A 22,969-nucleotide genomic window follows, 5' to 3' on the forward strand; every position below is an offset into this window, starting at 1 on the left:
CTTCATGTTCTAAGTGGAAATATCTGGAGAGTCCATCTGCATTGGCATGGTCAGTCCCAGGTCTATGTTCCACTGTGAAGTCCATCCCCTGTAGGGAAATGGACCACCTAAGAAGTTTGGGATTTTCACCCTTCATCTGATTTAGCCACAAGAGGGGCTTATGGTCTGTCTGAATCTTGAAGTGAGTGCCAAACAAGTATGGCCTCAGCTTCTTCAGGGCCCAAACCACAGCAAAGGCCTCCCTCTCAATAGCTGACCAACGTTTCTCTCTAGGGGTCAGCCTTCTACTTATAAAAGCAATGGGCTGGTCTTGACCATCTACATTCAGTTGTGAAAGAACAGCTCCCACACCTAACTCAGAAGCATCTGTCTGGACAATGAACTCTTTGGAGTAGTCTGGACTTTTCAGAATAGGTGCACTGCACATGGCCTGCTTCAGGTCATCAAATGCTTTTTGACAGCTTGCTGTCCACTGAACTTTCTTTGGCATCTTCTTGGAGGTCAAGTCATTAAGTGGTGTCACTATGGACCCATAGTTCTTAACAAACTTTCTGTAGTACCCAGACAGGCCCAAGAAAGCTCTGACCTGAGTCTGGGTAGTTGGAGGAGCCCAGTCCTTTATGGTCTGGATCTTGCTCTCCAGTGGTTGAACCTGACCCCCACCAACTAGGTGGCCCAGGTATACAACCTTGCTCTGCCCTATCTGGCACTTAGTGGCCTTGATAGTGAGGCCTGCCTTTTGCAGGGCCTCTAAAACATTCCTCAGGTGGACCAGGTGATCCTCCCAGGTGGAGCTAAAGACAGAAATATCATCAAGATAAGCTGCACAATAATCATCCAACCCAGTAAGGACTTGATTCACCAGCCTTTGGAAAGTGGCAGGTGCATTCTTCAAACCAAAGGGCATTACCACAAATTGATAATGTCCTCCTGGGGTCGAGAAAGCAGTTTTGGCCTTTGCACTCTCAGCTAGTCTGATTTGCCAGTAGCCTGCTGTTAGGTCAAATGTGCTCAAAAACTTAGCAGCTGCCAGTCTGTCAATGAGCTCATCTGCCCTAGGTATTGGGTGGGCATCTGTCCTAGTGACAGCATTGAGACCTCTGTAATCCACGCAAAACCTCATCTCTCTCTTACCATCTTGGGTGTGAGGTTTTGGCACAAGGACTACAGGACTAGCCCAAGGGCTCTCTGAAGGTTCAATGACTCCCAGCTCCAACATCTTTTGTACCTCAACTTTTATGCAGTCCCTGACATGGTCAGGTTGCCTGTAGATTTTACTCTTCACAGGCAGACTGTCACCAGTGTCCACCTCATGGGTGCACCAGTTTGTCTGACTTGGGGTCAGAGAGAACATATGTCTGTAGGCCTGCAGAACTTGCCTGCAGTCCTGTTGCTGATGGACAGTGAGGCTGTCAGAAAAGACCACACCATCAACTGAGCCATCATCAGGGTTCTGAGTCAACAGGTCTGGGAGAGGGTCACTCTCTTCCTCCTGCCCCTCATCTGTAGCCATGAGTAGCCCCATGTCTGCCCTGTCAACATATGCCTTCAATCTGTTGACATGAAGCACCCTGTGGGGGCTTCTGGGAGTCCCAAGGTCCACCAAGTAGGTGACTTCTCCCTTTTTCTCAACAATAGTGTGGGGTCCAGACCATTTGTCTTGGAGTGCTGCTGGGGCCACTGGCTCCAACACCCACACTTTCTGCCCTGGCTGGTAAACAGTCAGTACAGCCTTTTGGTCATGCCAAGCTTTTTGGAGTTCTTGGCTTGCCTCAAGGTTTTTAGAAGCCTTCTTCATATACTCTGCCATCCTGGAGCGGAGACCAAGTACATAATCCACTATGTCTAGTTTGGGTTGTCTGAGAGGTCTCTCCCATCCTTCCTTCACCAAACACAGGGGTCCTCTTACAGGATGCCCAAACAAAAGCTCAAAAGGGCTGTAGCCAACCCCCTTTTGTGGGACCTCTCTGTAAGCAAACAGAAGGCAGGGTAAAAGGATGTCCCATCTTCGCCTAAGCTTGTCTGGTAATCCTTTTATCATTCCCTTTAGGGTCTTGTTGAATCTCTCAACAAGCCCATTGCACTGTGGGTGATAGGGTGTGGTGAACTTATAGTTAACACCACACTCCTTCCACATTGCAGTCAAGTATCCTGACATAAAGTTGGCACCTCTGTCAGAAATGACCTCCTTTGGAAAGCCCACTCTGGAGAATACTCCAAGCAGGGCCCTTGCCACAACAGGAGCTGTTGTGGTCCTCAGGGGAATTGCTTCTGGGTACCTGGTGGCATGGTCCACTATCACCAGTATGAATCTGTGCCCAGATGCTGTTTGTGGGTCCATTGGTCCTACAATATCTATGCCCACTCTTTCAAAGGGGACCCCCACCACAGGTAGTGGTATGAGGGGGGCCTTTGTGGTGCCACCTGATTTGCCACTGGCTTGGCAGGTGACACAGGAGCGACAAAACTCCTTAGTATCTTCTGACATATGGGGCCAGTGAAAGTGAGGGACAAGCCTGTCCCAAGTCTTGTTCTGGCCTAAATGTCCTGCAAGGGGAATATCATGGGCCAAGGTTAGAAGGAAGCCTCTGAACTTCAGTGGTATGACCAACCTCCTGGATGCACCAGGCTTGGGGTCTCTAGCCTCTGAGTACAGTAGCCCTTCATCCCAATACACTCTATGGGTACCTTGAGCATTCCCTGCAGCCTCAGCAGCAGCCAGCTGTCTGAGGGGTTCAAGAGAGGGGCAGTCTAATTGAGCCTGCCTCAGATCTGCCCTTGAAGGTCCCCCTGTCCCAAGAAACTCAACCTGATCAGGTTCAAGTTCTTCTAGGACAGTTCCTTCAGGGCTCTCAGAATCATCCTCCTGGGAGGGCTGATCCACCACCTGAGGCAGGGGGGAAGGCACAGCCTTAACCCTACTGCTCTTTCTCTTGGATTGTGACTGGTCCATAGTTTCAGGATCCAGCACTTGTTCAGTGTTGCACTTTTTGGCCTGTGACCTGGTCACAGCAAGGACATGTGCATCTATCCCCAGCATTTCTGCATGGGTCCTATACTCCACTTCAGACCAAACTGAAGTTTCAAGATCATTGCCCAGTAAACACTCTACAGGAAGGTCTGAACTAACAACAACTTTCTTGAGGCCAGTTACCCCTCCCCAGGAGAAGTTAACAATAGCCACACTATGGGAGGTAGTGGCATTGCTAGCGTTGGTCACTAGGTAATTCTCACCTAGTATGATCTGTCCAGGGTCCACAAAAGCAGGTGTCACCATTGTGACACTAGCCCCAGTGTCCCTGTAGGCCTGAGCCATTCTTTGGTTGATAAAAGGTGTCTGTCTGTACTTGCCCAGGTTACTGGGGCCTACAGTAGAGGACAAAGCTAAGTCCCCATCACAGATCAGGACAGCCTGAGTAGGTATTCTGACTAGGCCAGAATCCTCCTCAGTTCCCAGGGTTAACCCTACTACACCCTTTTGCTGGGAACCACCACTTACAGCTGAACTAGGGGGTACAGTTGCCTTAGGGGCAATGGTGGCTGGGGGCTTATCCTTTTTGGTGCATTCACTAAACCAATGTGAGGTAGACTTACAATAGTTGCACCATGGTTTCTTTTGGCCTTCCTTCTTCTTATCCTTTTTGGAACCACCCTCCCCCTGAGCCTTTTGGGGGCCTGGTGAAGACTTCTGGTCTTTTTGTTTCTGCTCATTACCCTTCTGGTCTGCCTTTTTCTGATCACCGCCCTGGTTCTGGTTTTTCTGCTTAACTCTAGTCCTGACCCATCTATCTGCCTTCTTTCCCAATTCTTGGGGAGAAGTCAGATCAGAATCAATCAGGTGTTGATGCAATAGCTGGTTTTGACAGTTGTTAAGTATTTGTTCTCTCATGATCAAATTATACAATCCTGTATAGTCCTTAACCTTACTTCCCAATAGCCAGCCTTCCAGAGCCTTAGTGGCACAATCTACAAAGTCAGTCCAGTCCTGAGTCTGTGTCTTCTAGGTATCCCTGAACAACAACCTGTATTGTTCAGTGGTTAGGCCAAACCCATCAATCAGAGCACTCTTCAGGACAGTGTAATTATCTGCATCCTCATCACTAACTGTGAGGAGCTTGTCTCTTCCTTTCTCAGAGAAGGAGAGCCACAAGATAGCTGCCCACTGACTTTGGGGTACCTGCTGTACTTTGCAAGCTCTCTCCAAAGCAGTTATCCATTTGTGGATGTCATCCCCACACTTGTAGGGAGGGACAATCTTGCTCAGGTTTCTATTATCATAGTGCCTGTCTCTATCTCTAGGAATGTTGCTGCCACCAGTGGGTTCTAACCCACTTAACTTTTGTTCTCTAGCCAGAGCAAGCTTTTCTTTGGCAAGGGCAAGTTCGTCCCTCTGAATCCTCAGATTAGCCTCCCTCATTCTGGCTGCATGCTCCTTTCTCTCAGGTGAAGTCATTCCCCTGTGAGAGGAAGCAGTAGAGATGTTAGAGACATGGGAGTGGATGGATTCCCTTGAAGGGGATCTGTCCCTCCTGTTTCTCTGTGAATGTCTACTTGTGGGTCTGTATGGGGGGACCCCATGCAAACTCCCATGTAAACTTAAGTTAGCCTGGCTAAGTCTCCTTACTTGGCTCTGGCTGTCTACCTCCCCATCTGAAGCCCCATCTGACTCCTCTGTGGTGGGTAGACCCTCCTCTGTGCCTAGGGCACCTTCCTGTGATGCCCTCTGAGCATCATACTCCTCTAGGAGTTGTCTTAACTGAAGGAGGGTAGGGTTTGCACCCTGTTTTATTCCTCTGGAGGTACACAATTGTCTCATCTCCTGGAATGTTAAGGTATCATACCTAGAGGGGGTCTTCTGCAGACCTGCCCCTCCTGAGAGAGCATCTACTTGATCTCCTCCCAGAGGCATGATCTAGTGAGGGTGTGGTGTGTGCACCTACCTACACTAGTTGTATCTACTAAACCTTTCTAGTAGTTGTAGTCAGGGTGTGTTATTCCCTTCAACCTACAACTACAAAGTCCAGTAGGACTTAAGTATAATAATCTATGTTATATGTACCTAGACAATATCTGTGTGATCTTTCAATTTAGTATCTCAAGATTACAATGGTATTACAACAGCAAGCTCAGATCCCAACCGCTGCTCACCAATGTGAGAAGTTGGCCTGATGTATGATGTCACTAGTTATAGTGTACACCTTATATCAGTCCAAATACCCTTATGGTGATTGGTTGTAAAGTCAACCTTATAGACCAGCTATCCTAGTGGTAGCATGGACAAGAGCAGTCTTAGGCTAAACTCTGAATGGCATGTGAAGCCAGCTGTGATACCATATATAATCCCTTGAATACCAAATGAAAGGACACCACAACAGATATATATATAAAATAAAGTGTATTTATTCTAAGCAAACCCTCAGCACTCTTTATGAGTTTAGAGGTAAGTACAACACAGTCTTATTAATGCATACAGTAAGTCACACAGGTAAGTAATACAGTTAGGCCCTAGGGGCCACGCAAACCATATACTAAATAAGTGGTATAAGAACCACTGTCACGGAAATAGAATAGGCCTAGGCCTAGGGAATCGCTGGGGCTACACTACACTAGCGTTAGTTAGGAAGTGGGAGGCCCACGGGATTCGTGTGCAGAGTGGAAACACTCGCGCGTAATGCGTAAAAGTCAATAGCAATGTTACAGTTTAGAAATAGATAGATTTAGGACACTTCCGGAGTAGCTAGGAAGTTTGAGACTTGAAAACTAGACACTAGGATAGTCACTATCCTGATGAGCACCGGAGTACCCAAGTTACCTAGCCCACAGGCTGCGGGTGCATAGGGGTGAAGATGCGTCGTTTTCGTCGTCGACTCCTATGGATGCCTGAAGAAAGATGCTGACAGGCAGTCAGGGGAGAGTGTCCGGTGGATCCCAAGGCTGGGATCAAGAAGAGAAGAAACCTGCAAGCAGAAGGGACAGAGTCAAGGTCACTAGCCAGTGACCACGTGGAACCAGGAAGGAGCCAGGCGATGTCGTGAAGAGTTGCAGGTGAAGGTGAAGCTTGTCGCTGCAGCCAGGAGGACCAGGAAGCGTCGAGGACGACCCGGACCAGGAGGCGAGCTGTCCCACGAAGGCTCTTGCTGTCGGCGGCGTCGAAGTTGGACTAGGACTCACCAAGCCTTGGCAAGCGAAACCCACGAAGAACAAGGGACTTGCTTCTGGTGCAGACCAGGAAGGTCTGGGGTGCTTCTTCTTTGCAGAGAAGCGGGAGCCAGTCTGGAGGAGCCAAACCAGCGCAGAAGATTTCAGGGAGCGTCGTGACAGAGGCCACTAGCCAGCGGGCAAGCAACCGGACAGACGCGGCAAGCAGGAAAATGCTGAAGGGCCCCACGCAGGACTCGTGGAGTGTGGGGGGCTGATCTTCGGTGCAGATGGTGCTTGGGGTTGGGGCTTCTCAATCCCCGGTGCACAACTTCGAGGGTACCTCAGAAGCTGCGCTGTAAGTTACTAGCCACTTTTCCCAGGTAGCCGGTCCCACGTCGCTCGTCGCCTCCACGGATCTCAGCTCTGCTGCAGATGTGGATGAGGGTCGGAGAAGTCTGGAAATCAAGGCTCTGGTCGGGCTCTGCAGTCGGTTCCTCGTCGAACGTTTCACAAAGCAAAGGGTAGTCACTTGATGGTGCCTGTTTGCACAGGGTAGCCACTCCTTGGCTACAAGGGAGATTCTTCAGTCTTCTTCTTTCGTCGAATGTCGAAGGTCCAGAGTTTCTGTTCAGTTTTGCAGGTTCAGGATAATCTAAAGTCTTGAGGCCCAACTCCCACTCTTATACTAATCTGGGGGGCTGGGATACCTGCTAGGTCACGCCTTATGGGTGGGACCTGGGAGGGGGTGGTTACACCCACTTCCCTTTGTCCAGTTTCGCGCCAGAGCTGGGGCTGGAGTGCCCCAGCGCCGGTTTGAACTGGACTATGCAAGGAACACCTTGTGTGCCCCAGGCATGTCTCATTCCTTTCAGCCCACCCTGCCCCAATACACTAAAGGCTGTCTGGGGAGGTGCTAGCACCTCCCCAAGCAGGAAACCTATTGTCCAGGCCTCCCTGGCTGGGATCACTCCCAGCTGCAGGAGGTCAGACTTGTGTCGTGGCAGCAGCATCCATTTTGTGATGCTGAGGCTTTGGTCAGAGGCTAACAGTTGAAGTATGATTTTAACATGTCTTTCCCTCTAGAAGGGGGGAATAATATTCTCATGTCCAGAAATGGCATGGGGGTATTATTCCCGAGTGTTAGACACCTCACACGACATGTTTTGATAAAGCCAAACCATAGTTACCATAACCGTCTAAGATTATAAGGTACTTTAAGAGTATATGGTAGGCTATATCATAGAACAGCTATAAGGACATGGTTCCGAAAGCTGCAGACAGGCTCAGCTCATGCTAGAGCACCATCTCACATGTTACCAAGCACTCTGCCTCCAGGATTGTCAAGGCCTGCCATAGGAGTGACTGATAGGTACACATGTGTCTATATGTAAGTTAGGTATAGGAATACTACACCTAAGCAAGGGGTGATTACACGACCTTGCCCCAGCTGAGTGATCAGCCAGTTGTGTCAAAATGGAAGGCCAGGCCAGGGGTGGCACAATACATGCTGCAGCCCCTGGTAGGCCTAGGGTACACCTATGCCCTGGGTACCTAGGGTACACTGTACAGGGGCCAATAAGGTGATCCTATCCAAATGGGTTATGCACCTAAAGTACATAGTATTAATTTAGAGAGAGAACAGCAGGGCTGTGGGTCTGATTAGCAGGCCCACAGCCACATCTAAGTCGTAAACCAGTAAAGCAAAAGCAAAAAGTGGGGGTGAACATAGAAAGCAGACCCTACTCTCCTACACAACCCCCCCCCAAACTTAGGGACATTAAACTAACCTTGACCAGTTGAGTCTTCATGTTCTAAGTGGAAATATCTGGAGAGTCCATCTGCATTGGCATGGTCAGTCCCAGGTCTATGTTCCACTGTGAAGTCCATCCCCTGTAGGGAAATGGACCACCTAAGAAGTTTGGGATTTTCACCCTTCATCTGATTTAGCCACAAGAGGGGCTTATGGTCTGTCTGAATCTTGAAGTGAGTGCCAAACAAGTATGGCCTCAGCTTCTTCAGGGCCCAAACCACAGCAAAGGCCTCCCTCTCAATAGCTGACCAACGTTTCTCTCTAGGGGTCAGCCTTCTACTTATAAAAGCAATGGGCTGGTCTTGACCATCTACATTCAGTTGTGAAAGAACAGCTCCCACACCTAACTCAGAAGCATCTGTCTGGACAATGAACTCTTTGGAGTAGTCTGGACTTTTCAGAATAGGTGCACTGCACATGGCCTGCTTCAGGTCATCAAATGCTTTTTGACAGCTTGCTGTCCACTGAACTTTCTTTGGCATCTTCTTGGAGGTCAAGTCATTAAGTGGTGTCACTATGGACCCATAGTTCTTAACAAACTTTCTGTAGTACCCAGACAGGCCCAAGAAAGCTCTGACCTGAGTCTGGGTAGTTGGAGGAGCCCAGTCCTTTATGGTCTGGATCTTGCTCTCCAGTGGTTGAACCTGACCCCCACCAACTAGGTGGCCCAGGTATACAACCTTGCTCTGCCCTATCTGGCACTTAGTGGCCTTGATAGTGAGGCCTGCCTTTTGCAGGGCCTCTAAAACATTCCTCAGGTGGACCAGGTGATCCTCCCAGGTGGAGCTAAAGACAGCAATATCATCAAGATAAGCTGCACAATAATCATCCAACCCAGTAAGGACTTGATTCACCAGCCTTTGGAAAGTGGCAGGTGCATTCTTCAAACCAAAGGGCATTACCACAAATTGATAATGTCCTCCTGGGGTCGAGAAAGCAGTTTTGGCCTTTGCACTCTCAGCTAGTCTGATTTGCCAGTAGCCTGCTGTTAGGTCAAATGTGCTCAAAAACTTAGCAGCTGCCAGTCTGTCAATGAGCTCATCTGCCCTAGGTATTGGGTGGGCATCTGTCCTAGTGACAGCATTGAGACCTCTGTAATCCACGCAAAACCTCATCTCTCTCTTACCATCTTGGGTGTGAGGTTTTGGCACAAGGACTACAGGACTAGCCCAAGGGCTCTCTGAAGGTTCAATGACTCCCAGCTCCAACATCTTTTGTACCTCAACTTTTATGCAGTCCCTGACATGGTCAGGTTGCCTGTAGATTTTACTCTTCACAGGCAGACTGTCACCAGTGTCCACCTCATGGGTGCACCAGTTTGTCTGACTTGGGGTCAGAGAGAACATATGTCTGTAGGCCTGCAGAACTTGCCTGCAGTCCTGTTGCTGATGGACAGTGAGGCTGTCAGAAAAGACCACACCATCAACTGAGCCATCATCAGGGTTCTGAGTCAACAGGTCTGGGAGAGGGTCACTCTCTTCCTCCTGCCCCTCATCTGTAGCCATGAGTAGCCCCATGTCTGCCCTGTCAACATATGCCTTCAATCTGTTGACATGAAGCACCCTGTGGGGGCTTCTGGGAGTCCCAAGGTCCACCAAGTAGGTGACTTCTCCCTTTTTCTCAACAATAGTGTGGGGTCCAGACCATTTGTCTTGGAGTGCTGCTGGGGCCACTGGCTCCAACACCCACACTTTCTGCCCTGGCTGGTAAACAGTCAGTACAGCCTTTTGGTCATGCCAAGCTTTTTGGAGTTCTTGGCTTGCCTCAAGGTTTTTAGAAGCCTTCTTCATATACTCTGCCATCCTGGAGCGGAGACCAAGTACATAATCCACTATGTCTAGTTTGGGTTGTCTGAGAGGTCTCTCCCATCCTTCCTTCACCAAACACAGGGGTCCTCTTACAGGATGCCCAAACAAAAGCTCAAAAGGGCTGTAGCCAACCCCCTTTTGTGGGACCTCTCTGTAAGCAAACAGAAGGCAGGGTAAAAGGATGTCCCATCTTCGCCTAAGCTTGTCTGGTAATCCTTTTATCATTCCCTTTAGGGTCTTGTTGAATCTCTCAACAAGCCCATTGCACTGTGGGTGATAGGGTGTGGTGAACTTATAGTTAACACCACACTCCTTCCACATTGCAGTCAAGTATCCTGACATAAAGTTGGCACCTCTGTCAGAAATGACCTCCTTTGGAAAGCCCACTCTGGAGAATACTCCAAGCAGGGCCCTTGCCACAACAGGAGCTGTTGTGGTCCTCAGGGGAATTGCTTCTGGGTACCTGGTGGCATGGTCCACTATCACCAGTATGAATCTGTGCCCAGATGCTGTTTGTGGGTCCATTGGTCCTACAATATCTATGCCCACTCTTTCAAAGGGGACCCCCACCACAGGTAGTGGTATGAGGGGGGCCTTTGTGGTGCCACCTGATTTGCCACTGGCTTGGCAGGTGACACAGGAGCGACAAAACTCCTTAGTATCTTCTGACATATGGGGCCAGTGAAAGTGAGGGACAAGCCTGTCCCAAGTCTTGTTCTGGCCTAAATGTCCTGCAAGGGGAATATCATGGGCCAAGGTTAGAAGGAAGCCTCTGAACTTCAGTGGTATGACCAACCTCCTGGATGCACCAGGCTTGGGGTCTCTAGCCTCTGAGTACAGTAGCCCTTCATCCCAATACACTCTATGGGTACCTTGAGCATTCCCTGCAGCCTCAGCAGCAGCCAGCTGTCTGAGGGGTTCAAGAGAGGGGCAGTCTAATTGAGCCTGCCTCAGATCTGCCCTTGAAGGTCCCCCTGTCCCAAGAAACTCAACCTGATCAGGTTCAAGTTCTTCTAGGACAGTTCCTTCAGGGCTCTCAGAATCATCCTCCTGGGAGGGCTGATCCACCACCTGAGGCAGGGGGGAAGGCACAGCCTTAACCCTACTGCTCTTTCTCTTGGATTGTGACTGGTCCATAGTTTCAGGATCCAGCACTTGTTCAGTGTTGCACTTTTTGGCCTGTGACCTGGTCACAGCAAGGACATGTGCATCTATCCCCAGCATTTCTGCATGGGTCCTATACTCCACTTCAGACCAAACTGAAGTTTCAAGATCATTGCCCAGTAAACACTCTACAGGAAGGTCTGAACTAACAACAACTTTCTTGAGGCCAGTTACCCCTCCCCAGGAGAAGTTAACAATAGCCACACTATGGGAGGTAGTGGCATTGCTAGCGTTGGTCACTAGGTAATTCTCACCTAGTATGATCTGTCCAGGGTCCACAAAAGCAGGTGTCACCATTGTGACACTAGCCCCAGTGTCCCTGTAGGCCTGAGCCATTCTTTGGTTGATAAAAGGTGTCTGTCTGTACTTGCCCAGGTTACTGGGGCCTACAGTAGAGGACAAAGCTAAGTCCCCATCACAGATCAGGACAGCCTGAGTAGGTATTCTGACTAGGCCAGAATCCTCCTCAGTTCCCAGGGTTAACCCTACTACACCCTTTTGCTGGGAACCACCACTTACAGCTGAACTAGGGGGTACAGTTGCCTTAGGGGCAATGGTGGCTGGGGGCTTATCCTTTTTGGTGCATTCACTAAACCAATGTGAGGTAGACTTACAATAGTTGCACCATGGTTTCTTTTGGCCTTCCTTCTTCTTATCCTTTTTGGAACCACCCTCCCCCTGAGCCTTTTGGGGGCCTGGTGAAGACTTCTGGTCTTTTTGTTTCTGCTCATTACCCTTCTGGTCTGCCTTTTTCTGATCACCGCCCTGGTTCTGGTTTTTCTGCTTAACTCTAGTCCTGACCCATCTATCTGCCTTCTTTCCCAATTCTTGGGGAGAAGTCAGATCAGAATCAATCAGGTGTTGATGCAATAGCTGGTTTTGACAGTTGTTAAGTATTTGTTCTCTCATGATCAAATTATACAATCCTGTATAGTCCTTAACCTTACTTCCCAATAGCCAGCCTTCCAGAGCCTTAGTGGCACAATCTACAAAGTCAGTCCAGTCCTGAGTCTGTGTCTTCTAGGTATCCCTGAACAACAACCTGTATTGTTCAGTGGTTAGGCCAAACCCATCAATCAGAGCACTCTTCAGGACAGTGTAATTATCTGCATCCTCATCACTAACTGTGAGGAGCTTGTCTCTTCCTTTCTCAGAGAAGGAGAGCCACAAGATAGCTGCCCACTGACTTTGGGGTACCTGCTGTACTTTGCAAGCTCTCTCCAAAGCAGTTATCCATTTGTGGATGTCATCCCCACACTTGTAGGGAGGGACAATCTTGCTCAGGTTTCTATTATCATAGTGCCTGTCTCTATCTCTAGGAATGTTGCTGCCACCAGTGGGTTCTAACCCACTTAACTTTTGTTCTCTAGCCAGAGCAAGCTTTTCTTTGGCAAGGGCAAGTTCGTCCCTCTGAATCCTCAGATTAGCCTCCCTCATTCTGGCTGCATGCTCCTTTCTCTCAGGTGAAGTCATTCCCCTGTGAGAGGAAGCAGTAGAGATGTTAGAGACATGGGAGTGGATGGATTCCCTTGAAGGGGATCTGTCCCTCCTGTTTCTCTGTGAATGTCTACTTGTGGGTCTGTATGGGGGGACCCCATGCAAACTCCCATGTAAACTTAAGTTAGCCTGGCTAAGTCTCCTTACTTGGCTCTGGCTGTCTACCTCCCCATCTGAAGCCCCATCTGACTCCTCTGTGGTGGGTAGACCCTCCTCTGTGCCTAGGGCACCTTCCTGTGATGCCCTCTGAGCATCATACTCCTCTAGGAGTTGTCTTAACTGAAGGAGGGTAGGGTTTGCACCCTGTTTTATTCCTCTGGAGGTACACAATTGTCTCATCTCCTGGAATGTTAAGGTATCATACCTAGAGGGGGTCTTCTGCAGACCTGCCCCTCCTGAGAGAGCATCTACTTGATCTCCTCCCAGAGGCATGATCTAGTGAGGGTGTGGTGTGTGCACCTACCTACACTAGTTGTATCTACTAAACCTTTCTAGTAGTTGTAGTCAGGGTGTGTTATTCCCTTCAACCTACAACTACAAAGTCCAGTAGGACTTAAGTATAATAATCTATGTTATATGTACCTAGACAATATCTGTGTGATCTTTCAATTTAGTATCTCAAGATTACAATGGTATTACAACAGCAAGCTCAGATCCCAACCGCTGCTCACCAATGTGAGAAGTTGGCCTGATGTATGATGTCACTAGTTATAGTGTACACCTTATATCAGTCCAAATACCCTTATGGTGATTGGTTGTAAAGTCAACCTTATAGACCAGCTATCCTAGTGGTAGCATGGACAAGAGCAGTCTTAGGCTAAACTCTGAATGGCATGTGAAGCCAGCTGTGATACCATATATAATCCCTTGAATACCAAATGAAAGGACACCACAACAGATATATATATAAAATAAAGTGTATTTATTCTAAGCAAACCCTCAGCACTCTTTATGAGTTTAGAGGTAAGTACAACACAGTCTTATTAATGCATACAGTAAGTCACACAGGTAAGTAATACAGTTAGGCCCTAGGGGCCACGCAAACCATATACTAAATAAGTGGTATAAGAACCACTGTCACGGAAATAGAATAGGCCTAGGCCTAGGGAATCGCTGGGGCTACACTACACTAGCGTTAGTTAGGAAGTGGGAGGCCCACGGGATTCGTGTGCAGAGTGGAAACACTCGCGCGTAATGCGTAAAAGTCAATAGCAATGTTACAGTTTAGAAATAGATAGATTTAGGACACTTCCGGAGTAGCTAGGAAGTTTGAGACTTGAAAACTAGACACTAGGATAGTCACTATCCTGATGAGCACCGGAGTACCCAAGTTACCTAGCCCACAGGCTGCGGGTGCATAGGGGTGAAGATGCGTCGTTTTCGTCGTCGACTCCTATGGATGCCTGAAGAAAGATGCTGACAGGCAGTCAGGGGAGAGTGTCCGGTGGATCCCAAGGCTGGGATCAAGAAGAGAAGAAACCTGCAAGCAGAAGGGACAGAGTCAAGGTCACTAGCCAGTGACCACGTGGAACCAGGAAGGAGCCAGGCGATGTCGTGAAGAGTTGCAGGTGAAGGTGAAGCTTGTCGCTGCAGCCAGGAGGACCAGGAAGCGTCGAGGACGACCCGGACCAGGAGGCGAGCTGTCCCACGAAGGCTCTTGCTGTCGGCGGCGTCGAAGTTGGACTAGGACTCACCAAGCCTTGGCAAGCGAAACCCACGAAGAACAAGGGACTTGCTTCTGGTGCAGACCAGGAAGGTCTGGGGTGCTTCTTCTTTGCAGAGAAGCGGGAGCCAGTCTGGAGGAGCCAAACCAGCGCAGAAGATTTCAGGGAGCGTCGTCACAGAGGCCACTAGCCAGCGGGCAAGCAACCGGACAGACGCGGCAAGCAGGAAAATGCTGAAGGGCCCCACGCAGGACTCGTGGAGTGTGGGGGGCTGATCTTCGGTGCAGATGGTGCTTGGGGTTGGGGCTTCTCAATCCCCGGTGCACAACTTCGAGGGTACCTCAGAAGCTGCGCTGTAAGTTACTAGCCACTTTTCCCAGGTAGCCGGTCCCACGTCGCTCGTCGCCTCCACGGATCTCAGCTCTGCTGCAGATGTGGATGAGGGTCGGAGAAGTCTGGAAATCAAGGCTCTGGTCGGGCTCTGCAGTCGGTTCCTCGTCGAACGTTTCACAAAGCAAAGGGTAGTCACTTGATGGTGCCTGTTTGCACAGGGTAGCCACTCCTTGGCTACAAGGGAGATTCTTCAGTCTTCTTCTTTCGTCGAATGTCGAAGGTCCAGAGTTTCTGTTCAGTTTTGCAGGTTCAGGATAATCTAAAGTCTTGAGGCCCAACTCCCACTCTTATACTAATCTGGGGGGCTGGGATACCTGCTAGGTCACGCCTTATGGGTGGGACCTGGGAGGGGGTGGTTACACCCACTTCCCTTTGTCCAGTTTCGCGCCAGAGCTGGGGCTGGAGTGCCCCAGCGCCGGTTTGAACTGGACTATGCAAGGAACACCTTGTGTGCCCCAGGCATGTCTCATTCCTTTCAGCCCACCCTGCCCCAATACACTAAAGGCTGTCTGGGGAGGTGCTAGCACCTACCCAAGCAGGAAACCTATTGTCCAGGCCTCCCTGGCTGGGATCACTCCCAGCTGCAGGAGGTCAGACTTGTGTCGTGGCAGCAGCATCCATTTTGTGATGCTGAGGCTTTGGTCAGAGGCTAACAGTTGAAGTATGATTTTAACATGTCTTTCCCTCTAGAAGGGGGGAATAATATTCTCATGTCCAGAAATGGCATGGGGGTATTATTCCCGAGTGTTAGACACCTCACACGACATGTTTTGATAAAGCCAAACCATAGTTACCATAACCGTCTAAGATTATAAGGTACTTTAAGAGTATATGGTAGGCTATATCATAGAACAGCTATAAGGACATGGTTCCGAAAGCTGCAGACAGGCTCAGCTCATGCTAGAGCACCATCTCACATGTTACCAAGCACTCTGCCTCCAGGATTGTCAAGGCCTGCCATAGGAGTGACTGATAGGTACACATGTGTCTATATGTAAGTTAGGTATAGGAATACTACACCTAAGCAAGGGGTGATTACACGACCTTGCCCCAGCTGAGTGATCAGCCAGTTGTGTCAAAATGGAAGGCCAGGCCAGGGGTGGCACAATACATGCTGCAGCCCCTGGTAGGCCTAGGGTACACCTATGCCCTGGGTACCTAGGGTACACTGTACAGGGGCCAATAAGGTGATCCTATCCAAATGGGTTATGCACCTAAAGTACATAGTATTAATTTAGAGAGAGAACAGCAGGGCTGTGGGTCTGATTAGCAGGCCCACAGCCACATCTAAGTCGTAAACCAGTAAAGCAAAAGCAAAAAGTGGGGGTGAACATAGAAAGCAGACCCTACTCTCCTACACGTCTCATCCCGGAACCCGCACGTAGCTGCAAGGTTCTTCAGGCGGGCGTGATACGTGTCAAGTGATTCCTCCGGAAGCTGGCGCGCCTGCCGGAAGATGAACCTCTCATAATCGCGATTGGCCATCGGTTCGAAGTGTTCATTAAGGGCGGCTATCAGTGTCAGGTGTGTTCTGGGAGTGGCCTCTGCTAGCGTCTTGACAATGTTGTGAATGTCTTTTCCACCCAGGTGTATGATCATTGCCCTTTTCTGGTCCCTGTGGACTTTGGTGGCCTCGAAAAATACGCGCAGCCGATCTTCCCAGTCCTTCCACTTGGCCGCAATCGAAGATGGTGACCCTTCTACTATGAAGGGTTCTATTGGCGGTATCGTGGCCATGGCTGTTTCTCAGCGCTGTGCGTGGTCCTCCCTGGCCTCTGCGTGTGTGTGTGTCCTGCTTGTCATGCCTCTAGCCCTCGCGGGTCTTCCCCTCCACCGGGCGCTCCCTCTGTGTCCTCGTGTGCTTGGGGATTTCCCCTTTCCACCGTGCCTGCCCCTGACTGATGGGCCACGCTCCTAAGTGAGGTTAGGAAATACTAGGCCACTGTGTTCTGATGTGAGCTTAGTCAGACTTCCTAACAGTTGGGGCCACAGTCACTCAGCCACAGGTACTCACAGGGTATCTCAGGGGTTGGCCTCCCCTTCTGTGGTTATGAGTAGCAGCACTTGCAGGGCTTACTCGCGTTGGGGCACTACGATCAGCCCTCCTCCAGGCCTGGACCACGTGGCTGGCAGTTAAATGACTCGCGCGCGAATCCTGCAGCGCCTCCGCCGGTCAGCACGATCGTTCCGCGCACCAGGGTTCACGATGGGCACAAGAATCCACGCTGCGCTGGGGCACGAGCGCCGCGGGCCAAGAGCAGCGCTTGAGGCCGCCACACCAGCGCACTACTAGTCGGCGAGGGCACGCCCGCCCTCATCGCCAGTTTGTGTGGTGTTCTCCGGCTCCCGCCATCACTAGACGGGACTGCAACCGCCGGGAGGTTACGACTAAGGGCCTACGATTGCATGCAAAACTCGGAGACCAAATGAGTGTTAACTTGGGTCCGCCGTCGTAGCCTCAGTCGCGTACGTACGCGTGCGACCGCCTTTTATTTCCTAAACACCACGTGACCTGACACGTACGCATCAGGCGTATCGCGTCACGGTCACGACATTACACCCCCCTATGTTTTTCCGGCAGCAGGATTGACAATGGGCGAAATGATGTGTGATGGAGAGGGGGGTTACACAGGGTAGTCACGATCGGGTGGCTTTAAAGAGTGGTAGGGCGGGAAGTATCACTGCAAAACAGGCATGCACCACCCAGAGATTGGGGGTTTGGCGCCATTCCGACAATGGACGGAATCCTTTGATTTTGCAGACAATAGCGGTTTAGTAGAACACAAGGTGGGGTAGAATTCTGGGACAGGCCCTGCTCCCTGGCTGTGCTGGCTGCAAAAGTGCACAAATTAAACTCTGGTCTGGCTGAGAGTCGCAGCCTGAGACTCAGTCTCTACGTGACGGCTGGTAACTGTGCCGCGAGGTAATTGAAATAAGGTAGCCAGCCATTCCCAAAGCGAGCTGTCCAACCGGCCCCCCGAGCCTGCCACAGCAACACGCACTGCCTGCTAACACAAAACAGGGGTACGTAAGCAGCGCTCAGACAATTTCGGAATTTCGGTGGGGTGTGAGTGACGTAGCAGCCGATGTGAGTAGCGCTGTCCTGCGGGCAGAGAAGACGAGGAAAACATAAGTTTGGGAGGGAGGGAGGCCCGGAGAGTGCCAGTATCCGGAAGTGTTATTTTAAACACACTGCCTGCAGCAGCCCGGATTAGGAGAGCCAGTGTGAGGAGAGGGCGGGGGGGGGGGTGTGGACAGAACAGCGCTCCTCCCTGCTAACTGCTTGCATCAGTTAGCAGAGAGGAGCGCCGAAAGTACGCACTCCTCCCTGGCATCGGCAAACCACTAAGCCACAGCAACAGTCCGGTGAACACGAAAAAAACAAGCGCGGTCCTCGGGATCTCTTGTCTTTATGGGGCCATGTATTTCTAATGGCCCCATAAAGATAAGAAAGTGCTTTGCGACAGATGCAAAGCAGGCCACCGAGTTCAGGCCACCGAGTCCGGCTCAGAGACAAAGGGCGTGAACCAAAAACCCTCATTTCCAATGGCAGGCCACCGTTTAGCATAAATGGTGACGCCAGCCAATGGAAATGAGGGGCGGGGCTTAAAGCCCTCTTCTGAAAGTCCTCTCTTACAAAATCTCTCACGGTGGTGGAGCAGCGCTTTGCGCTGCATGCCCACGCGAGACCTAAAAAAAGAGTTTAGAAAATTTGATCGTAACGATAGATACAGAAATACTAATTTTGCTTGTTCTAGGTGTGGAAGCTCTTCTCATTCTGCATGGTTTGACAAATGTCCTGTTACATCTGTCAAGTGTACAGAGTGTGGTCTGATTGGGCATTTTGCCAAGGCTTGTATGCGCAAGGGGAAGAAGAAACGTAAAGGTAAAGTCACGTGTATGAAGGAAAGTGATGATGAGCATTCTTCTTCTGATGAAAGTAGTGAAGAGTTTAACACCAAATTCAGTGAAAAAACACAAAATTCGGAATATTTCTAGCCAATCTAGCAGTAAACAACTTTGCTGGGTTTCTTTTGGTGGGGTTTCCTTACAGGTGGCGGCCGATTCTGGTTCCCCCTACGCAATTATTGCTGAGAATATTTGGATTAAACACTTTGTTGATGTTATTGGTGATCATTTGGAGTCTTCTGACATCTTTCCCGAAAGCTATACTGGGTAGAAAACAGACGTCATTGGCTTTAGAGAACTTATTTTTAGATTTAAGGGTAGACATGCTGTTTGCAAGTTATATGTGTCCAAAGAAGGAACCTCTGTTTTGGGTTGGAAAGATCAGAAAAAATTTAAAATTCTACTTGATCCTAATAGTCCTGAGCAAGTTCTAGTAGCTTGTGCTAGAGAGGACACGAAAAATTGGGTTGTTCATGAATTTCCTGAAGTTTTTAACGGTAATATTGGTATGTTAAAAGGTTTCACTCGCATGATGAGATTAAAACACGATGCCACACCCAAAATCCACAAGGCACGCAACATTCCTTTCATTGTTAGAGATGAAGTCAAAGCTGAGTTTAAAAAATACTGCTCGTTGCTGGCTTCATAGAATCTATTGAAGCCTCTGAATGGGTTTTCCCATTAGTCGTTGCCAGATGTGCCAACAGCAAGGTTCGTCTGTGTGTTGATTTGAGAGGTCTAAATGATAATATTATCGTTTACAAGTTCCCTCTACCTTGCATCGATGAAATGTTAATGTTAACCAGAAAAGCTAAGTGGTTTTCCCCTTTAGATTTATCAAGTGCCTACCACCAGGTGGTTTTGAACAAAAAATCCAAGCATTTAACAGCCTTTTGTACACCCTTTGGTTGTTACCAGTTTAGACGTATGCCTTTTGGTTTGGCATCCGCAGCGACTGTCTTCCAAAGACTTATGTTTGAACTTTTTGGTAATTTAAAGGAAGTCACAATCTTTTAAAGATGATATCTTGATTATGGGCAAATCTAAACAACATCATGATGAAGTTTTAAGAAAGGTATTGTCTGTTTTGTCTAGGTTTACCTGCGGAAATGAGTAAGTGTAAGTTTGCTGAAAAACAGGTCACTTACGTAGGACATGAAATCAGTGACCAGAGTATTAAACCAAAAGAAAAACTGGTGGAAGCTATCAACCGGTCACCTTCGCCCACTAATAAGGATGAGTTACGCTCATTTTTAGGCTCAGCAGAGTTTCACTCTAAATTTGTTGAACATTTTTCAGAAAGGCCTCATGAAATGCGTACTTTGTTAAAAAACAAAAACTAATTTGAATGGACAGATGCATGTCAAAACGCTTTACTTGATATTAAATTAGCCATCAGTAAAGCTGCCAAATTGCAAGCCTTTAATCCCACCGCTACTACCTTTGTCACTACAGATGCTAGTGGCAAGGGTTTGGGCAGTGTCCTCACACAAATGGATGATAGAGGTAAAGACAATGTCATTGCATTTGTCTCCAGGTCACTTTCTCCTACAGAACAAAAGTACTCTGTTATAGAAAGAGTGACTTTGGCTTATGTGTGTGCTTTGGAGCATTTTCTTAATTTTTTGTGGGGAAGGAGGTTTATTGTGCACACTGATCATAAGCCTTTAACTAAATTACTTACCACAGATGGACTACCTAGAGCATCGGTTAGAATTGCGAGGCTTTCCATGCGACTTCAAGATTGTATCTATGATGTTCAATATGTTTCTGGGAAAAAAAATGTCACAGCATATTTTTTAAGTAGATAATCCTTGCCGCTCAGAGAAGTTGATTCCAATCCTTTGAATGATAATTGTGTTGCAAGTATTTTTTCTATTGATGAAGTGGAAGGTTTACAAAGATTAGAATGGGAGCAAGCTCAAAATAACGATGATACTCTCAAACTTGTCAAACTTAAAATTCAAGATGATTAGGGTTCTGTCAAATCTGAGCTTCTTGGTGAAATGAAAGCATTTTGAGAGGTCAAGAATGCATTGGGTGTTGATGGCATGTTTGTCATGAGAGGAGATAAAATTATCCCTCCACTTAGTTTAAGGAATACGATCATTTCTCTGTGTCACAAGGGCCATAGTGGTATTACACATACTAAGAAAAATGTTAAATCATTGTATTGGTGGCCTAAAATTGACTTAGAAACTGAAAGATTTGTGAGATCTTGCAGTGAATGTGCTGACAAGTCACAAAAAAACCTTCAACGCCCCTTTGAGTTTCTTAGGTTGTCCATCTCTTCCTTGGGATGAATTGGCATTGGACATTATGGGTCCAATTGCATGGAGTGATGGTTCTTCCAAATATATCCTTGTACTTGTAGACTTATTTTCTAAAAGGTTTGAACTCAAAGTTGTTAGTAAAGCTGATACCACTAATGTCATGGACTTTTAAGGCAGTGTTTTTGTACGTGAGGGTTTTCCCAAAAACATTCTCACTGATAATGGCTTTCAATTTAAGCCTGTTGAGATGAAGGAGTTTCTTGAAGTTGCTGGCATTTCACATACATTTTCTGCACTTTATCATCCCAGGAGAAATGGTGCTGTGGAGAGGGTCAACCGTGTTATCAAAGGGGTTTTGCAATTGGCCATCCATGGTAGGAAAAATTTAGACTATGAACTTATGAAAATGCTCTGGACCTAGAGTCACAAGTCATGATTCCATTGGTAAGAGTCCCTTTGGGGTTATTAGAGGTCGCATTCCTTATTCAAGGTCAATCCTGGCTGGATGGATAGGAATAAATAAGTACTGTGGGATGCAGAAAAAATCAGGAGCTGTATTTTGCTTCTGAACATAAAAACAAAGAATATTTTGATAAGAAATACGGTGTTCCTGATGTTAAGTTGACTATTGGTCAATGGGTTCGGGTTAAGTCAAACACGAAGGTTGTTAAAGGTCAAAGCAAATTTAGTTCTCCTTTGCAGATTGTAAAAGTCATGAATAACAATGTGAAATTATCTGATGGCAATGTGTGTCACATGAGCCATTTATCATTAGTCAAAAATATCCATGGTCTCACACCTAAAGACTCCAAACAACCAGTTCCTTCATGCAATTATTGGTAGATTAGCATTCACCCTTAAAATTCTTCATCTTTAAATACCTTGTCAGAATTTTGTGTTTAGAGAGGGGATGGTCCGAGTGGCTTTTCTATTTAAGTTCTTCCGACTGGAATTTGCTCTGAATCTAGCCTTCACACTGGTCATTGTGAGTCTTCGGAAAAGAGAATTAGTACCTTTGGTAGAAACATTGTTAGACCTAAGCGTCTGGAAGACTATGTATGTGAATCATTTATTTATTTATTTATTTGTAAAGCGCAACATTCATCCTGACGGATATCACGGCGCTGTCTTGCGGAACACATGGTAGGTTATGTTGGGGGCCTTCAGCTGCTCGCACTTATGTCATAGGAAAAAGCTGGGTTTTTAGTTTTTTCCTGAACATTACATAGTTCTCAGTAAGACGCAGGTCCAGAGGTAATTCGTTCCAGTGTTTAGCCGCCAGGTGTGAAAATGATCGGCCTCCTGCTCTTACTTTCTTTATACGCCTGGGCCTAGCTAGTGCTTGGTGTCGTGATCTTAAGCACCTCGTGGGGATATAGAATTCAATTTTATTCTGGAGAATTCTAGGCCCAAGGTTATGCAGTGCTTTATGTGCATGACTCAGCAACTTGAATTTTGCTCTTTGGCGCATAGGTAGCCAGTGGAGCTGTTTCATGCACGCAGACGCTGAAATAAATCTGCTTTTGTTACACACAAGCTTAGCAGCTGCATTTTGCAGCACTTGTAATCGTGAGAAAAGGTAGTCTGCCATGCCCACGTACAATGCATTACCATAATCTAATCTGCTAATGAGTAATGCCTGTGTAACCGTCCTTCTACATTCTAGAGGGATCCACTGAAAAAGCCTTCTTAGGAGTTTTAAATTCGCAAAACCTCTTCCACACAGAACCCGCACATGATCCTGCATGGACAGGGTGTTGTCGATGGTTATACCCAAGTTTTTTGCGCATTGTTTAGGCGCTGGGGCATCTCCCAAGGATTGTGGCCACCAAGTGGCATCCCAGATTAAGTTAGCTCCTCCAAAAAGCAGTATTTCCGATTTACCTGCGTTTAATTTAAGGCAGTGTTCGGACATCCATGTTGCCATCTCTGAGAGGCAGTTATTTAACTTAACCCTGGTGTCCTCATGCCTTTCTTCAATGGTTATCATCAGCTGTGTGTCGTCCGCATAGGAGCAGATGCTGAAGCCCCATTTCCTACTTATCAATGCCAAAGATGACACAAAGGCATTAAAAAGTGTTGGGCTCAGGAAGGCTCCTTGGGGGAACACCACAGCTGATGTTTTTTGGTTTCGAGGAGAACTGGCCCATTTGTACCATCTGAGTTCTGTTCCTCAGAAAGGAGTTAAGCCACTGAAGAGCTTTGGCGTAGATACCCTTTTCATAGAGAATTTCCAACAGGAGATTGTGTGAGACTGTGTCGAAAGCCGACAGGTCCAATAAGATCAGGGCAACAGCCTTTCCTTGATCA

Source organism: Triturus cristatus, chromosome 4_2 (assembly GCF_964204655.1).
Source record: "Triturus cristatus chromosome 4_2, aTriCri1.1, whole genome shotgun sequence".
NCBI classification, from domain to species: Eukaryota; Metazoa; Chordata; class Amphibia; order Caudata; family Salamandridae; genus Triturus; species Triturus cristatus.